This window comes from Macaca thibetana, chromosome 2 (genome assembly GCF_024542745.1).
Source record: "Macaca thibetana thibetana isolate TM-01 chromosome 2, ASM2454274v1, whole genome shotgun sequence".
In the NCBI taxonomy this organism is placed as follows: Eukaryota; Metazoa; Chordata; class Mammalia; order Primates; family Cercopithecidae; genus Macaca; species Macaca thibetana.
This window is the reverse complement of record NC_065579.1, coordinates 170,029,336-170,050,529: the sequence shown is the minus strand read 5'-3', so window position 1 is coordinate 170,050,529 and position 21,194 is coordinate 170,029,336.

Below are 21,194 nucleotides of genomic sequence, written 5' to 3'. Positions count from 1 at the left end.
TGACTAAAATATGAAATTGAAACCAGAGAAACAAAAAACACCAGGAGTTAAGCAACATACATTTAAATGTCAAGGAAGACATCAATGAAAATTACAAAATATCATGACATCAATGATAATAAAGTAGAATATAGATAAGATTATGGTTTGCAGCTAAAACTGTAGTGTAGAAAAATGTATTAGAAAGAAATGCTAAAACTCAATGATTACCTAATTCATTAAATCAGAAAATCAGCAACATTAAATTAAACTTAAGAAATGTAAAGGAGAAATAATAAAGACATGTGCAACATTTAAAGAGATGTAAAAATAATTTAGAATAGAAAATATCAACAATTATAATGAGGACATATTACAAACAAACAATAAATTTTAATATTTGACAAATTGGATTAAATGCATAGGCACTTCAAAATTACTGATTTACAAAGGAACCAAAAGAAATACAACATTTTAATCTATTTTCTATCAACTAAATGTAATGTTTTGTTAATAACCTATAGGCATATACATACATTCAGAAGTACAAATAGCTTCATTGTTTAATTCTTCCAAGTATTTAAAGAAGAAATAACACCAATCTTATATAGTGCTCCAGAAAATATTGTAATAAGTAGCAATTTGTAAACTTTTTTATGAAGCCAGAATCAATTTAATTTTTCTATTTCACAAAGATACTAATAACAAAGAAATTATGAAACAATCTTTGTCATAAACATAGTTAAAAATTTATGAACAATTAGCAAATGTAATCCAACAACATGTAAAAATAAAAATGCAATATAACCAAAAAATAGATTCAACATAATAGTGATTCCGTCTGGCTTTTTCTTTGAAAGAACATGGCATACTGATTCTATGTAAATACAACAAGCAAAAAAAAAAAAAAAAAATCATGAAAATCATGAGAAATAAAAGACTTTTAACAGCCTGTCAGAGTACTGAAACCAATATAAAAGTATTGTAATTAAGACACTGTGGTACTTGCATAGAATGGGAAAATGACAAACAAATCAAAAGAGTTTAGAAGCATTCCTCCAAAATTAGCACATCAGAAAACTTTAAAAAAAATTTTTTAATAACTAGTGTTTGAACAATTATATATCTATATAAACAAAAATGTGACTTGTCTTATCTGGCAAAACTTACATCATTCATAAAAGTTAGTTTTGGATGGATTTCACCTAAATATAATGTTTTTAAAATAAAGATTAAGAAGACATCTTAATGACTTTGATTTAAGCAAAAGTTCTTAAACATGACTCACAAATCACTAACAATAAAATACGAAGTAATACATTGACATACACTGAAGTTATAAACTTTTATGCTTTAATAGTGTATTAGTCCATTCTTACACTACTGTAATGAACTACCTGAGACTGAGTAATTTATACAGATGAAAGGTTTAATTAACTCACAGTTCCACAGGCTGTATAGGAGGTATGGTTGGGGAAGCCTTGGTAAACTTACAATCATGGCAGAAGGGTGAAGAGGAAACAAGCACATATTCACATACCAGCGGGAGAGAGAGATCTTAGGAGTAAGTGCTACACACTTTTATTAGGTTGGTTGCATAGGTAATTGTGGTTTTTGTATTACTCCCAATGGCAAAATTGCAATTGCTTTTGCACCAACCTAATAAACAATCAGATCTCATAAGAACTCTATCCAGAGATAGCACTAGGGGGATGTGCCAAACCATTAAAAACCACCTCTAGGATCAAATTACCTCCCTCAAGGCCCCACCTCCAATACTCAGAATCACAATTCAACATGAGATGTGGGTGGGGACACTGAGGCAAACCACATCAAATAGAAAGTAAAATGAAACCCATAGTAAAAAGAAAGATATCTACTAGGAAGTGGAGCCAAAGACAAAATAGAAGCCTCCATTGATTGCCACACATCCCCATAAGGACACCAATTTCACAAATATCTAAACACACACACACACACACACACACACACACACAAACCTTCATAAGAAAAAAATCCGGTGAGCTCTGATAATACCCGGTTTTACCCTCATATTGTTGAAAGTGGCAATGAAAAGGTAGAAAAAACTGTCTTGGATCACTCACAGATGCCAACCCCCTCTCACCCCCCAGCAGCAGTGGCTGTGGAGTGCAGCTCTGGGCAGTGAGGGAGGCAGAGCACAGCAACTGTGAGTAATTAAACTCAGTGCAATCCTGTTAGAGCAGGATTAAGAAAGAATCCCACAAGAAAAAAGAAAAAAAAAATCAATGAAACTCCAGTATGTCTGGCAAAAGACCTTTCAATGGAACACTTACAGGCCAGGAGAGAGTGGCATAACATATTTAAAGTGATGAAAGAAATAAATAAAGATGTTTACCCTAGAGTAGGATATCCAGAGAAAATATACTTCAAACATGAAGGACAGATAAAGGCCTTCCCAGACAAACAAAAGCTGAGGGATTTCAACACCAGACATGTCCTACAAGAAATGCTAAAGGGACTACTTCAATCAGAAAGGAGAGGATGTTAGTGAACAGTAAGTAATCACTGGAATGTACAAAACTCACTGATAATAATAAGTGCAGAGGAAAACACAGAATATTATACCACTGTAGATGTGGTGTGTAAACTAGTTTTATCCTAAGTAGAAAGACTTGAATATGTACTAGTCAAAAATAATAACTTCTCAAGAATAGTGTGATAAGATATAAATAGAAACAATAAATAAAAAGTAGGGGGTGAGGATAAGGTGTAACATTTTTATTCTTTTCCTTTTTGCTTATTTCTTTGTTTATGCAAACAGTGATTATAAGATAGTATTTACAAACCTCGTGGTAACCTCAAACTGAAAAACATACAAGGGAAACACAAAAAATAAATACCAGGAAAATAAATCATATTACCAGAGAAAATAACCTTCACTAAAGGAAGACAGAATGGAAGCAAAGAAGGAAAAGAAGACCAGAAACAACCAGAAAACACATTTAAAAACGACAGGAGAATGTCTTTATTTGTCAATAAAGCATCAAATGTAAATGGACTAAAACTCTCCAACTGATTTTTTGGATTAAAAAATTAGACTTATTGATCTCTTGCCTATAAGAAACATATTTCAGCCTTTAAAGAAACACACACACTAAAAATTAAGAAACGGCAAAAAATCTTCCATGCCAATGGAAACCAAAAAAGAACAGGAGTAGCTGTACTTATATCACACAATATAGATATCAAGAAAAAAAAATACTAAAAAAAGAGGAAAAGAAGGTAAACATATATTGATAAAATGGTAAGTTCAGCAAGAAAATATAACAATTTTAAGCATATATGCACCCAACACTTGAGGACACAGATATATTAAGAAAACATTATTTGAGCTAAAGAGAGAGAAGCCCTAATACAATAATAGCTGGAGACTCAGCACCCCACTTTCAGCATTGGGCAGATCTTCCAGACAGAAAATCAACAAAGCAACATTGGACATAATCTGCATTATAGACCAAATGTATCTAATAGATATTTCCAGAACATTTCATCCAAGGACTGCAAAATACACGTTGTTCTCCTCAGCACATGATCATTCTCAATGATAGACCACGTTAGGTCACAAAGCAATTATTAAGATATTCAAAACATTGAAATATGAAGCATCTCCTGATCTCAGTGAAATAAAACTAAAATCAAAAATAATAAATCTCTGAAACTATAGAAATTCATAGAAATTAAATATGCACCTGAATGACCAGTGGATCAGTTGAGAAATTAAGAGAAAAATGGATAAAAAATTGAAACAAATGATACTGGAAACACAACCTACCAAAACCCATGGAACACAGAAAATGCAGTACTAATAGAAAAGTGTATAGCTATAAGCACCTACATCAAAAAAGAGAAAACACTTAAATAAAAAATTTAATGCTTAATAGTAAAGAGCTAAAAAATCAAGAGCAAACCAAACCCAAATTAGTAGATAATAGGAAATATTAAAGATCAGAGAAGAAATAATTACAACTAAAAGGAAAGAACAATAAAATCGTCAAAAAAATAGTTTGCATTTTAAAAATTTAAACAAAATCGATAAAACTTCAGTGACAGAAACTGAGAGAAAAAAAAGGAAATCCAAATAAGTAAAATCAGATATAAAAAAAGAGACATTACAACTGATACTGCAGATATTCAATAGCTCATTAGTGGCTACTATGAGCAACCACTTGCCAGTAAACTGGAAAATCTCAAGAAAATTGTTAAATTCTTAGACACGTACAAACTATGAAGGTGGAATCATAAAGAAATCTAAAACCTGAACAGACCAATAGCACGTAATGAAATTGAAGTGCAATAAATAATCTCTCGGTAAAGAAATGTCTAGGGGCCGGGTGCAGTGGCTCAAGCCTGTAATCCCAGCACTTTGGGAGACCGAGTCGGGCGGATCACGAGGTCAGGAGATCGAGACTATCCTGGCTAACACGGTGAAATCCCGTCTCTACTAAAAAATACAAAAAACTAGCCAGGCGAGTTGGTGGGTGCCTGTAGTCCCAGCTACTCGGGAGGCTGAGGCAGGAGAATGGCGTAAACCTGGGAGGCAGAACTTGCAGTGAGCTGAGATCCGGCCACTGCACTCCAGCCTGGGCAACAGAGCGAGACTCTGTCTCAAAAATAAATAAATAAATAAATAAAATAAATAAAAATAAAAAGAAATGCCTAGGACTCTGGTTTAACTGCTGAATTCTACCAAACAGTTAAAGAATTGATACCAGTTCTACTCAAACTATTCTAAAAAATTGAGAAGGGAATACTCCAAATTCATTGTACATGGCCAGTATCACCCTGATACCAACACCAAATAAAGACATATCAAAAACATAAAACTATAATCCAATATATTTGATAAATATGGTGCAAAAATCTTCAACAAAATAGTAGCAAACAAAATTTAACAATATATTAGAAAGATCATTCATTATGGCCAGTTGGGATTTACTCTGGGATTCAAGGATAATTCAACATATGCAAAACAATTAACATGATACATCATTTCAGCAGAAAAAAAGGATAAAAAGCAATATGAATGTTTCAGATGATATTGAGAAAGCATTCAATAAAATCCAACATCACTTTATAAAAATGCCCTCAAAAAATCTGGGAATAGAAAGAAGATGCTTCAACATAATAAAAGTCGTGTGTGATACACACATACCTAGTATCCTCCAAAATGGAAACAAACTAAAAGCCTTTCCTATACGATCTAGAACATTATGAGAATGCCCACTTTCTCTACTGTTATTCAGTATAGTACTGAAAGTTCTATAGGTGGAGGAATCTGACAAGAGATATAAAGGGCATCCATATTGGAATGGGAGAAGTCAAATTATGATTATTTGCAGATGATATAATCTTCTATTTGGAAAAACATAAAGACTCCACCAGAAAAACTATTCTAACTAATAAACAAATTCAGTAAAGTTGAAGATACAAAATCAACATACAAAACTCAGTAGCATTTCTATATGCCAACTATAAATGATTTGAAAAATAAATTTTGAAAGTAATATCACTGAGAATAGCCACAAATAAATTGAAATACTTACAAATTGAAATACTTACAAATACTTACACAAAGAAGTGAAAGATTCTCTGTAATAAAAACTATAAAAAAACAGTAATGAAAAAAATTGAGGACATGAAGAAATGGAAAGATGCTCCATGTTCATGGATAGAATGAATCAAAATTGTTAAAACACCCATACTACCCAAAGCGATATAAAGATTGAATGAAATAACTATTAAATTACCAATGGCATTTTCACAGAAATAGAAGAAACAGGCCTAAAGTTTATATGGAGCCATGAAAGATCAAGAATGACCAATGCAAAAAGAATGAAATTGAAGGAATTACATTCCCTGACTTCAAATTATACTACAAAGCTCTAGTAGGCAAAACAGAATAGAACTGGCATAAGAAAGACACATAGACTAATGGAACAGAGTAGAGAACATGGAAATAAATCCACACACCTACAGTGAATTCATTTTCAAAAAATTTGTCAAGAACATACATTGGAAAAAAGACAGCATCTTTAGTAACTAGTGCTGAAAAAATGGATATTCATATGCAGAAGAATAACACCAGATCCTTATCCTTGCACCATATACAAAAATTCAATCAAAATGGATTAAAGACTTGGCTGGGCACAGTGGCTCACATCTGTAATCTTAGTACTTTGGAAAGCTGAGGCATGCAGATCACTTGAGCTCAGGAGTTTGAGACCAGCCTGGCCAATATGGTGGAAACCCATCTCTACTAAAAATACAAAAATTAGCCAGGTGTGGTGGCATATACCTGTAATCCCAGCTACTAAGGAGGCAGAGGCATGAGAATCACTTGAACCTGGGAGGTGAAGGTTGTTGTGAGCTGAGAGCACAACAATTGCACTCCAGCCTGGGTGAGTGGTCTCACAAAAATAAATAAATAAATAAATAAAATGGATTAAAGTCTTAAATCTAAGATTTAAGTAGTTTCAAACTATGAAACTACCGTAAGACAACATTGGAGAAACTCTCCAGAACATGGAACTGGGAAAATATTTATTGAGTAATATTTCAAAAGCAGTGGCAACCAAAGCTAAAATAGGCACATTGGATTATATTAAGCTAAAAAACTTCTGCAAAACCAAAGAAACAATCAATAAGGTGAAAGGACAACCCACAGAATGGGAGAAAATACTTGTAAACTACTCATTTGAAAAGGGATTTGTTACCAGAATATAAAAGGAGCTCAAACAACTGTATAGGAAAAAATTTAATAATTTGATAAAAAATTGGAGCCATCATCATGGCAAATGGAAGGCAGGACTAGATTGCAGCTCCAACTCAAATGAACAGAGCAGTACATGGAAGCTCGCATTGTAGATTTTAGCTGCAGATCCACTGCAAGAATAAACCAGCAATCCTGAGAGGACCCGCAGACCCTTTGAAGAGAGCCGACCGTTCCTGCAGGACCCGGGAGACACCCCAAACACTGTGAGTGCCCCAGTTGCAAAAATGGGAAAGGGAGAGCTGCCTCTTCTGAGCAAACACCCCCACTGGAGAAACTGAAGGTCTTTTTCTGAGAACAATTTCTGACCTTACCTGGAGCTGAGTCAATTTAGAGAGCCAAGCAAAATACAGGCATAAAGGAAGCATGGGAAAGGCCCTGGGAGCTCGTTCCATAGCCAAGCAAGCCATTCCTGCCTGGCACCACAGAGAGGCATCAGGAGGGTGGTCGGATGGTGGAGGAGGAAACACAACAGGGAGAAGGAAATATCCAGCTGAATTTTGTAACAATTTGAACAGTGCAAGAAGCCTCCTGGCCGGAACTCAGGGGAGGGTGCAAATCTGGTGTGCAGACTCCATCAACAGGGCAAGAACTAAGCCCTTTTCTTTCACATCTGGGAGGCAGGTAGCATGGGGCAAGTTCTCAAGCCTGACTTGCCCACCACTTGGAAACAGACTCGGTGCTGTTAGGGGGACACAGTGGGAGTGAGACTGGTTCTTTGGTTTGAGTGGAAGCTAGGTGAGGCTTATGACTGCCGTCTTTCCCCCACTTCCTTGACAACCTGCATGACTCAGTAGTGGCAGCCATAATCTTCCTAGATACACAACTCCATTGACTTGAGAACCTCACCCCCATCCAGCACAGCAGCAGCAGCAAGACCTGCCCAAGGACAATCTGAGCTCTGTCTTGCCTAGCCCTGCCCCGACTTGGTGGTCCTTCCCTATGTAACCTGGTAGCTGAAGACAAAAGTCATATAATCTTGGGAGTTCTAGGGCTCCGTCCACTGCTGATTCCTCTCTATCCTAACACAGCTGATGCTTTCCGGAAAGTGCCACCTCCTGGCATGAAGCCAACCAGCACAAAAATAGAACATTAAACTACCAAAGCTAAGAACCCTCACAGAATCCATAGCACCTCCCCACCACCTCCACTGAAACAGGCACTCATATCCATGGCTGAGAGACCCATAGATTGTTTGTGTCACAAAACTCTTTGCAGACAACCTCCAGTGCCAGCCTGGAGCCAGGTAGACTTACCAGTTGGCTAGACTCCGAAGAGAGACAACAATCACTGCAGTTTGGCTCACAGGACGCCACATCCACAGGAAAAGGGGGAGAGTACTATATCAAGGGACTACCCTTTGAGACAAAAGAATCTAAACAACAGCCTTCAGCCCTAGACTTTCCCTCCGACAGAACCTATCCAAATAAGAAAAAAAAACAGAAAATGAACTCTTGTAATATGACAGAATAAGGCTCTTTAACACCCCCCCAAAAAAAAAATCACACTAGTTAACCAGCAATGGATCCAAACAAAGAAATCCGTGATTTACCTGAAAAGAATTCAGAAGGTTAGTTATAATGCTAATTAGGGCGACACCAGAGAAGGTGAAGCCCAATGCAAGGAAATTAAAAAAAAGTGCAAGGAAATTAAAAAAATTCAAGAAGTGAAGAGAGAAATATTCAAGGAAATAGATCACTTAAAAAAATAAAAAAATTAGGAAACATTGGACACAGTTATAGAAATGTGAAATGCTCTGGAAAGTCTCAGCAGTAGAATTCAACAGTAGAAGAAAGAAATTCAGAGCTCGAAGACAACGTCTTCAAGTTTACCCAATCCAACAAAGACAAATAAAAAATAATAAGAAAATATGAGCAAAGCCTCCAAGAAGTCTGGGATTATGTTAAATGAAGAACCTAAGAATAATTGGTGTTCCCGAGAAAGAAGAGAAATCTGAAAGCATGGAAAACATATTAGGGGGAGTAATCGATGAAAACTTCCCTGGCCTTGCTAGAGACCCAGACATCCAAATAGAAGAAGCACTTCGAACACGTGGGAAATTCATTGCAAAAAGATCATCACCTAGGCACATTGCCGTCAGGTTATCCAAACTTAAGATGAAGGAGAGAATCTTAAGAACTGTGAGAGAGAAGAACCAGGTAATCAGCAAAAGAAAACATATCAGATTAACAACAGATTTTTCAGCAAAAACCCTACAAGTTACAAGGGATTGGGGCCCTATCTTCAACCTCCTCAAACATAACAATTGTCAGCCCAAAATTTTGTATCCAGTGAAACTAAGCATTATATATGAAGGAAAGATACGGCCTTATCCCATCATAGAAAAACCATGGATGGGGAATTCTATAACCAGAGGCCTTTTCTGGTTTGCTGGTAATCCTCTCCTTAAAAAGTCACTACTTAATATTTCCACTATGATGCAACAAGGATGGAAGGCAACAGTAGGAGCCATAGAAGCACAATAACAATCAACATACTTATTAGTCTCTGTAGTAGCACAGAATAGACAGCCCCTAGATGTCCTTACAGGTGAGGTAGGTGGTACCTTTGCAGTCTTAAATGAAACATGCTGCCTCTGGATTAACACCTCTAGTTAAGTCGAAGAAAACCTGCAGGTGCTTAAAGATCAAGTGAAAATCATTCACAGGTTAAGAGAAAACGCAGGCTCCAGCCCTGGATGGCTACAATCCCCCTTTAATAAATTTTAATCTTCAGTGTGGAACTGGTTAGTTCCATTATTAAGCCCACTATTGTTCATATGTTTTATATTAATGTTTGGACCTTGTCTAATATTGTTAATGTTACAATAACTCGAATTACTTCCTCTCACCTATCAATCAAACTCCAAATGGTGCTGCAGACCAAACCACACATGTACACACCTTTCTTCTGAGAACCCTTAGATCAACCCCAGGAAGAGCCCTAGGTGCTGTTCCCCACACGATGCCCCTTTTCAGCAGGCAATAGCCAGAGAGTCGTCACCCAACACCTTCTAACAGCAATTAGGATTACCACTCCAGAGTGGGGAATGATACCGAAGTTAAGAAGGAATTACTTAGGCAGATAGCAAGGGCATGGGAGTCCTTGGTAAGGCTTTTCTTTTTAATGAAAAGCAGTCCCAAATCATTTTCTAACAAAGAGAAGGTTGTAAGCTGGGAGCTTGCACAGGTGAATGTTGGCAGGAACTAAGGACTAGACATTTTCAAGTTGCAGCTCCATCTTCTCTTCTCTGCCAGGCACGTGCACTGTTAAGCAGCAGACAAGAAGATGCTGATCAACTGGAAAGCCCATTTGCATAAAAAGATTAGGATGGGGTGACCAGTTTTTCCCATGCACTATGTGGAAGTCATACCTGATCAAACCAATCTGTGAGCCCTATGCAAATCAGACACTGCACTGTCCAGCCTGCCTATAAAATCTGCTGCAGTTCATCGCGTCTCCCCTTTCCCAGATGTCTGTCTCTCTTTTGCAAGGAACCGCTCTATTCTCTCCTTTCTTAAGTCTATTAAACTTTCCACTCCTTAATGCTCCCCCAAAAGAAAAGATACAGTCTTTTTCAGACAAAGAAATACTGAGAGAATTCTCCACTACCAAGCCACCACTACAAGAACTGCTAAAAGGAGGTCTAAATCTTGAAACAAACCCTGAAAACACATCAAAACAGAGCTGCTTTAAAGCATAAATCACACAGGACCTATAAAACAAAAATACAAGTTAAAAAGCAAAAACAAAAACAAAAATGCCAAAGTACACATGAAATAAAGAGCATGATGAATGCAATGGTACCTGGTATTTCAACATAATATTGAATGTAAATGGCCTAAATGCTCCACTTAAAAGATCCAGACCTGTAGAATGGATGAGAACTTACCAATGAACTATCTGCTGACTTCAGGAGACTCACCTAACACATGAGGACTCAGTTACAGTTAAATTAAAGGGATAAGAAAAGGCATTTCATGCAAATGGACACCAAAAGCAACCAAGGGTAGCTATTCTTATATCAGGCAAAACAAACTTTAAAGCAACAGCAGTTAAAAGAGACAAAGAGGAAAATTATATAATGGTATAAGGTCTTGTCCAAGAGGAAAATATCATAATCCTAAACACACATGCACCTGACACTGGAGCTCCCAAATATACAATTACTAATAGACCTAAGAAATGACAGACAGCAACACAATAATAGTAGGGGACTTCATTACTCCACTGACAGCACTAGACAGATCATCAAAACATAAAGTAAACAAAGAAACAAAGAGTTTAAACTATACTTTGGAACAAATGGACTTAACAGATATATACAGAACATTTCATCTAACAACCACAGAAAACACATTCTATTCAATAGCACGTAGAAATTTCTACAAGATAGACCATGTGATAGGCCATAAAACCAGCCTCAATAAATTTAGAAAATTGAAATTCTATCAACAACTCTCTCAGGCCATGAGATAAAACTGGAAATTGACTCCAAAATGAACCTTCAAAAATCATGCAAATACATTGATATTAAATAACCTGCTCCTGAATGAGCAGTGGGTAAACAACGAAATCAAGATGGAAATTAAAAAATTATTTGAACTGAACGACATTAATGATACAACCTACCAAACATCTGGGATACAGCAAAGGCCGTGCTAAGAGGAAAGTTCATAGACCTAAATGCCTACCAAAAAAAAAAAAAAAAAAAAAAAAACCAAACAAACCCTGAAGAGCACAAATAGACTTTCTAAGGTCACACCTCAAGGAACTAGAGAAACAAGAACAAACAAAGCCGAAACCCAAGCCCAAACCCAAACCCAGCAGAAGAAGGGAAATAACCAAGATTGGAGCAGAACTAAATGAAATTGAAAAAAAGAAACAATAGAAAAGATAAATAAAACAAAAAGCTGGTCCTTTATAAAGATAAATAAAATTGGTAGACCATTAGCAAGATTATCCAAGAAGAGAGAAAATTCAAATAACCTCACTAAGAAACGAAACATGAGATATTACTACTGACACCACTGAAATACAAAAAATTATTCAAGGCTACTAGGAACACCTTTACATACATAAACTAGAAAACCTAGAAGAGATGTCTAAATTCCTGAAAAAAATACAACCCTCCTAGCTTAAATCAGAGAGAATTAGATACCCTGAACAGATCAATAACAAGCAGCAAGAAAAAAAAGTCCAGGATCCAGCTAACTGAATCCAACAGCGTATTAAAAAGATAATCCACCATGATCAAGGGGGTTTTATACCAGGGATGCAAGGATGGTTTAACATATGCAAGTCAATAAATATGATACATAACATAACATAATTTAAAACAATAATCATATGATCATCTCAAAGATACATAAAAAGCATTAAATAAAATCCAGCATTCCTTTATGATTAAAACTTTAGCAAAATTGGCATACAAGAGACATACCTCAATGTAATAAAGCCATCTATGACAAACCCACAGCCAACATAATACTGAATGGGAAAAAGTTGAAAGCATTCTCTCTGAGAACTGGAACAAGACAAGGATGCCCACTCTCACCACTCCTCCTCAACACAGTACTGAAAGTCCTAGCCAGAACAATCAGACAAGATAAAGAAATAAAGGTCATCCAAATTTGTAAAGAAGAAGTCATACTCTCACTGTTTGTTGACAATATAATCATTTGCCTTGAAAACCCTAAAGACTCCTGCAGTAAGCTCTTAGAACTCATATTAGATTTCAGCAAAGTATCCAGATACAAGACATCCCATGCTCATGGATGGGTAGAATTAATATTGTAAAAATGATCATACTGCCAAAAGCAATCTACAAATTCAATGCATTTCTCATCAAAATACCACCAACATTCTTCAAATAATTAGAAAAACATTTCTAAAATTCATATGGAATAATAAAAGAGTTCGCATAGCCAAAGCAAGACTAAGCACAAGGAGCAAATTGGAGGCATCGCACAATCGGATTTTAAACCATAATATAATGCCATAGTTACCAAAACAGTGTGGTACTGGTATGAAAATAGGCACACAGACCAATGAAACAGAATAGAGCACCCAGAAATACACCCAGGTACTTACAGGCAACTGATCTTTGACCGAGCAAACAAAAACATAAAGTGAGGAATGGACACCCTTTTCAACAAACGGTGCTAGGATAATTGACTAGCCACATGTAGGAGAATGAAACTGGATCCTCATCTCTCATTATACAAAATCTCTCATTATACAAAAATCAACTCAAGATGGATTAAGGACTTAAATCTAAGACCTGAGACTATAAAAATTCTGTAGCTAACATTGAAAAAGCCCTTGTAGACATTGGCTTAGGCAAGGATTTCATGGCCAAAACTCCAAAAGCTAATGCAGTAAAAACAAAGATAAATAACTGCAACTTAATTAAACTAAAGAGCTTTTGCATAGCAAAAGGAACAGTCAGCAGAGTAAACAGACAGCCCCACAGAGTAGGAGAAAATCTTCACAATCTATATATCTGACAAAGGACTAATATTCAGAATCTTCAACAAACACAAACAAATCAGCAAGAAAAAAAAAGCAATCCCATCAAAAAGTGGGCTAAGGACATGAATAGACAATTCTCAAAAGAAGATATACAGAGTGGCTCATGCCTGTAATCTCAGCACTTTGGGAGGGCAAGGTGGGCAGATCATGAGGTCAAGAGACCAAAACCATCCTGGCGAACATGGTGAAACCCCATCTCTACTAAAAATACAAAAATTAGCTGTGCATGGTGGCACGCACCTGTAGTCCCAGCTAGTCAGGAGGCTGAAGCAGGCAAATAGCTTGAACCCAGTAGGCGGGAGTTGCAGTGATCTGAGACTGTGCCACTGCACTCCAGCCTGGTGACAGAATGAGACTCCATCTCAAAAAAAAAAATTCTCAACATCACTAATGTTCAGAGAAATGCAAATCAAAACCACAATGTGATACCACCTTACTCCTGCAAGAATAGCCATAATCAAAAAAATCAATAAACAGTAGATGTTGGCAGGTATGTGGCGATCAGGGAACACTTCTACACTGCTGGTGGGAATGCAAAGTAGTACAACCACTATGGAAAACAGCGTGGTGATTCCTTAAAGTACTAAAAGTAGAACTACAATTTGACCCAGCAATCCCACTACGGGGTATCTAACCAGAGGAAAAGAAGTCTTTATACAAAAAAAGATACTTGCACATGCATGTTTGTAGCAGCACAATTCACAATAGCAAAATTGTGGAACCAAGCCAAATGCCCATCAATCAACGAGTGAATAAAGAAACTGTGGTATGTGTGTATGTGTATATATATATATACACATACATACATATGTGTGTGTGTGTGTGTGTGTGTATGATGGAAATCTACTCATCCATAAAAAGAAATTTATTACCTGCATTTGCAGTGACCTGGATGAGATTGGAGATCATTATTTCAAGTAAAGTAACTCAGGAATGGAAAACCAAACATCGTATATTCTCACTAATATGTGGAATCTAACCTATAAGGATGCAAAAACATAAGAATGATAAAATGGACTGTGGGGACTTGAGGGGAAGAGTGGGATGTGGGAGAGGGATTAAAGACTACAAATATGGTGAAGTGTATGCTGCTCAGGTGATGGATACACCAAAATCTCACAACTCACAACTAAAGAACTAACTCATGTAACCAAATACCACCTGTATTCTAATAACTTATGAAAAATAAGTTTAAAATATTTTTTAAGTTGGGCAAAAATTTTAATAGACATTTCTCAAAAGAAGACATACAAATGGCAAACAGGCATATGAAAAAGTGCTCAACACCATTGCTCATCAGTGAAATGCAAATCAAAACTATAATGAGATACCATGCCACCCCAGTTAAAATGGTTTGTATACAAAAGACAGGCAATAACAAATGCTGATCAGAATGTGGAGACAAGGAAACCCTCCCACACTGTTAATGAGAATATAAATTATGACAACCACTGTAGAGAACAGTTTGGAGGTTCCTCAAAAATACTAAAAATAGAGCTACCATATGTTCCAGCCATCCAACTGCTGGGTATATATCCAAAAGAAAAGACATTAATATATTAAAGAGATATCTACATTGCCATGTTTGTTGCAGTACTGTTCACAATAGCCAATATTTGGAAACAACCTAAGTGTCTATCAACAGATGAATGGATAAACAAAATGTGCTACGTATACACAATGGAGTAGTATTCAGCCAAAATAAGAATGAGATCTTGTCATTTTCAACAATATGGATGGAGCTGAATATCAATGTTAAGTGAAATAAGCAAGGCACAGAAAGAAAAACATTGCAAGTTCTCACTTATTTGTGGAATCTAAAAATCAAATCAATTGAACTCGTGAACTTAGAGAGTAGAATGATGGTTACCAGAGGCTGGGAAGGATTGTGGGGGGTGAGGAAGTGGGATGGTTAATGGATACAAAAAATTTAGAAAGAATAAATAAGATCTAATATTTGAAAACACAAAAGGGCGACTGTAGTCATTAATAACTTAATCATACATTTAAATGTAACTTAAAGAGTAAAATTGGATTGTTTGTAACAGAAAGGATATACACTTGAGAAAATGGATATACCATTCTCCATGATATTATTGTTATGCATTGCATGGCTGTGTGAAAACATCGTATATACACTACAAATGTCTACATTTACTATGTACACACAAAAATTAAAAATAAAATTTTACAAAAGAAGAAAGATAAATAAATAGAAATATAGATGAGAGACAAATTGTTGTTATGTAACTGTCTAACTAGTTATCTAACTAGATGGAGATATATCTACCAGAAAATGCCATTTCTAAAAAGTATAAAAACCTAATATTATTAAATAAGAAAATCAGTCAGTAAGCCCAACAGAACAATAGGCAAAAGAGTCTTGCAGAAATTAATTTCATAGAATATGAAAATTGCAAAAAATATCACCTACATCATTAGACATCAGGGAATTGCAAATTGTAACCAAAATGAGACACACACACACACACACACAAACACACACACACCCAGATGGCTACAAATATGCGTGTAAAATACAAAATATTTATGGTAATATAAAAAAGTCAAAACTTTCATATAATTTTGTGGGGAATGTAAATTAATACAAGTAATTTGTAAAACATTTGAACATATACAGAGCTTATGTCTCAGCAACTACATTCTCACATGCATTCCAATAGATAGACATATAGCAAGTTTCCAAAAGACATGCAGTAAGTTGTTCCTATCAGCAGAATTTATGGTATTTCTAAACTGGAAGCTACTTAAATGTTCAGTGACAATAGGATGGGAATATAAATTGTGCTATATTCACACAGTAAAATATTTTACAGTTATGAGATTAAAAGAAGTATAAGAAAACATAGCAGAAGATACAAATTTTGCAAATATAATGTTGAGTGAAAAAAGCCGAAAATGAGAGTGTGGTGGTCAGTTTTATATGTCAATTTAGCTACACTATAGTCCCCAGTATTCAACAAAACACAAGCATAGGTGTTGCTATGAAGGTATTTTGTAGATGTAATTAAATTTCACAATTGGTTGACTTTAAGTAGCAGAAATTTTTCTAGATAATCTTGAAGGGCCTGATTCTATCAATAGAAAGTCTTGACAATCTTGATGGGCTTGAAAATATCAATGGAAAGTCTTTAAGAACAGAACTGAAGCTTACCTAGGGAAAAGAAATTCTGCATGTGGACTGAAGCTTCAGTCCATGTCTGGAAGTTTCGGTTTTCCTTTTCTAACATCTTCACCTAAGGATTTCAGTCATGCATATCCAACCTCCACAATCATGTAAGCCAATTCATTGCAAGAAATTATATATATAATAAGATTATACATACACATGTATATGTTATATATATGATTTATTGCAAGGAATACATACACACATATATACACACATATACACACACTACTTTGTTTCTCTTCTTGAAACCAAATGTATCTGGGCTAATACAAGGATTTATTTATATAAAGTACAAAAATTGGCAAAATCAATCTAACTTGTAAAATATTAGGATAGTCATTACCCTTGGTGCAAGTAACAGAAAGAATAATATAGGAACATTCCAGGTTAGCAGTAATATGTGTCTCTTGATCTTGATGCTGGTGACATAAGTATTCACTTTGTTAAAATCCAGTGAGCTCCAACCTTATTTAATATGTATATGAAATTAGTTTTCTCTATGCTATGCTTTAATAAAACATAGAAAAAAAGGAAGAGATGGGATTAAGAGAATAAGGGAAATATCAGAATAGATGAGCAGTGATTCAGACTTATTAATAAGGAACACTACTCAACTGCTGATAAAACCATTCAGTTGGGATAATGAGACTGTTTCTTGAGTGTTGTAAGAATCTGGAGGCTGGATTCAACTGCATCTACTAAGGCATTATGAAGAGGAAGAGCAAGCTAACATATTGAAGGAATTTCCTTATATCTTCTTCCTCTTCCTCTTCCTCCTCCTCTTCTTCTTCTTCTTCTTCTTCTTCTTCTTCTTCTTCTTCTTCTTCTTCTTCTTCTTCGAGACAAAGTTTTGCTCTTGTTGCCTAGGCTGGAGTACAATGGCATGATCTCAGCTTACCGCAACCTCCGCCTCATGGGTTCAAGTGGTTCTACTGCCTCAGCCTCCCGAGTAGCTGGAATTACAGGTATGCACCACCATGCCCAGCTAATTTTATATTTTTAGTAGACACAAGATTTCTCCATGTTGAACAGGCTGGCCTCGAACTCCCGACCTCAGGTGATCCTCCTGCCTCGGCCTCCCTAAGTGCTGGGATTACAGGAGTGAGCCGCCATGCCTGGCCCAAATTTCCTTATATATTCTTATTGTCTTTCAATGTTTCTTTAGTGTCTTCCATTTTTAGAACCTAATAAAAAAACTGTTAGCAAAGAAATTTGGACAGCAAGTTTTCAAAGTTCTGGTCTTAGGATAACAGAGCAGAGAAAGATTGATTTGGAACTGAGATTTTGTAGCAAAAAGAAAAGTAAACAATATAATATAGTTGTGAGACAGAATGAGATAATGCATTTGAAGTTCTTAGCCAGTGTTTGAAGCATTGGCATACACAAGAAAATATTATTTTTTGTTTATAATATTATAAATATAACCTAAGATATATCAGATGTATCTTGGGATAAAATATTTGGGCACATAAATTGCATCATTTTCTCCATGTCAGTATGTATTTACTTAGTCTCACTATATCTAACAAATGGCAGTGTCATGATAAGTCAGAATCCCATAAAGAATTCATGGGAAAAAACATTACTAAGATTATAATGAGAAAAATTAAAGTAAGAAGCCTATTAGTTTATTTAATGAGAGATTTAAAAAATACTAATCCCTCATTCTAACAACAGTTACATTTCCCTCATTAATTATCGATCAAATTCTTCAGAAATGATGGCCTGTTACAATCAACTTAGGTTTGATACTTGATTTGGGCAATCCTTGAATATTATTAAAATAAAACAATGATGAGTCTGATAATTTTCAAATTCAGAAATATAATAAATAGCAAACAACTATTAGCTAAAGAGAAGGCTACTGTGTTGGTTAAGGATTGCCATAGTAGCAAATAGCCCATATATCTCAGATCCTTACAGTAAAGCAAATGTTTATTTCTTGCTCATATTACATGTCTCCTTGCTCTCTACATGTCTATAGTTATAAAAATTTCTAAGTAGCACCGAGGATAAAGGCAGTCTCTTTACCTGGTATGTAAAGGTAACATAGCAAAGAAAAAGAAAACATAACTCAAATATATAGCCAAGAAGTGGAGCAAGTTACTTTTATTCACATTTTATAGAAAAAAACAAGTTGCATGGCCAAGTGGCCAAGTTTGACATCTTGGAGCAGGAAATTATAATTGTCTGAGAAGGGGCAGTGAATATTTCAACAGTATTGAAATCTACCACATCTCCTGTAAAATAGCACTCAGACAATTCATAACCACATTATCAACTTATGACTGAAAGTTTATTAATTGTCAAGGAATTAAAAATCATGCAAAGTTTATCAATTATTATATATTTACATATAGCTAATTTCACAGAAGATGGGTCAGGAAATCAAATGATCTCTGATAAATACACGTAGAAAATAATGCAATAGGGTAAGGAATGCAATAGATTTTTTTAATGTGGGTTACAAAAAGTAAACGTACGTTGAGTAGAATATAAATTTAAAAAAACGTAATGAGAGTGCCATCAACAGGATGGCAGAAGAGGGGGTCCCAAGCCTGTGTCATCCAACAGAAACAAATATTTGATGGCATAAACAGACAAATTTGACTTTGTGAGACTCTTGGGATCCAAATAGCTGATTATAAAACAATTATGTCCAAGGCCAAGCAGTGCCTCTTTGAGAAGTAAGTCCACACACAGCTGCCATCAGCCACTTCCACCAAAGGACTTGGTAGCCACACCTGTGTGTGTTCCTAGTAATAGGACCTGCAGACCTTGGGCCCAAATATGCTCTTTAAATCAGTTGCATGACCCAACTCCAGTAGAGCTTTCACCTGGTCTGGAGGCAGTACTACTCGTAGGCCTAGTGGAAGCCACAACCATATGTGTCCCTGGTAGCAGACTTGCTAACTACTAACTCAACTACAGATTCAGCATGGTCACAGAACCTGTCTTCATTCCCACTTGACTGTGATGTCCATCAGCCAGGAGAAGTCTTTACCTGCAGAAATAAGTCTATCAAGACTGGAAGAAGAGTCTTTTCCTTCAAACATAGACGCTAATGAAACGCTACATAGATTATAAAGAAAGAGGCAAATATAACATCAGTAAAGGAAATAAAAAAGCTCCAGCAAGTAAGTGAAAGAAATTCATAAAGTGCTTGGCAAAAAATTCAAAATGTTCATTTTAAAGAGACTCAACAAACTACAAAAGAACACAGAAAACTAAACAAAACTGGGAAAACAATACATGAATAAAATAAGTTCAATTAAAAATAGAATTTATTTTAAAAAAGAAATCTAGAAACAAGTATACAATAACTGAAATAAAAAATTCAACACAGAGTTTCAACAGTATACCTGATTATGCAGAAGGAAAAAAAATCACAAATTTGAAGACAGGGCATTTAAAATTATAAAGTTAGAGGAACAAAAAAGACAAACAAATGAAAAAGAGTCAGGAAATCCTACCTGACTATGGCGCACAACATAAACCAATATACACATACAAAATATTCAGAAGTAGTAGAGAGTCAAAGAAAGAAAGTTTATTTTAAAAAATCATGACAGAAAATTCCTAAAACTAGGAAGAAAATTTAACATCCATATCCATGAGTCCCAGAAAACTCCATATAGGCTGAACATTAAGGTTTCACTGAGATATGCTATAATTAAATTGTCAAAAGTGAAAGACAAAGAGAATTATGAAAGCAGCAGGAGAAACGTGTCTCATTACATAAAAGGAAACTTCTTTAGAACTATCAGCAGACTTTCCAGCAGAAAACTCAGTCCAGAGGAGAAAGGTGGATAAATGTAAAGTGCTGAAAGAAAAAGTTGTCACCAAAGAATACTCTTCTCAGGAAAAATTATTCTTTAAAAATGAATGAGAGGTAAAGACTTCCACAAATAAACAAAACCTAAGAGAGTTCATGATTTGTAAAGCGACATTGTAGAATAAATGGAACCAAAAGACCTACAAAAGATACCATCCAACAGTAGTAGAATACATATTCTTCTAAAGCACAAAAGAACATTCTCCAAGATATATCTTGTTTTGGGCTATAAGTCTTAAGAAATTTAAGAAGAAATTATGTGAAGCATCTTTTTTGATCACAATGATATGTAATTATAAATCAATAAGAATAAATTTGGAAAATTCACAAACATGGAAATTAAAAAGAACAGTCAGATGATCAATGCATTAAAGAAGAAATAAAAGAGGAAATAAAAGATATTTTGAGACAAATGAAAATGGAAAGAAAACATATCAAACCTTTTGGATTTCAGCAAAATAATTTATAACAGAAAAGTTTATAGCAGTAAACAGCTACATAAAGGAAAAAAATGAAAATAAATGGCCTAATGTTACACCTGAAAAAAGTAGAAAAAGAGGAAACTAAGACCAAAATCAGTAGAAGGAGCTAGTGATCAGAGCAGGAAAAAAATGAATTAGAAACTAGAATAATAACAGAAAAGGTCAATAAAACTAAGAGCTATTTTTTGAAAAGATGAACAAAATTACCAAGTTTTAGCTAGTGCAGGGAAAAATAAGATAAAGGTAATCAGAAATGAAGAGGTGACATTACAGCAAAAAACATAGAAATACAAAGGATCATAAGAGATTGCTATGAACAGTTATACCCGAAAAAGCTGTCTAACTTAAACAGATAAATAT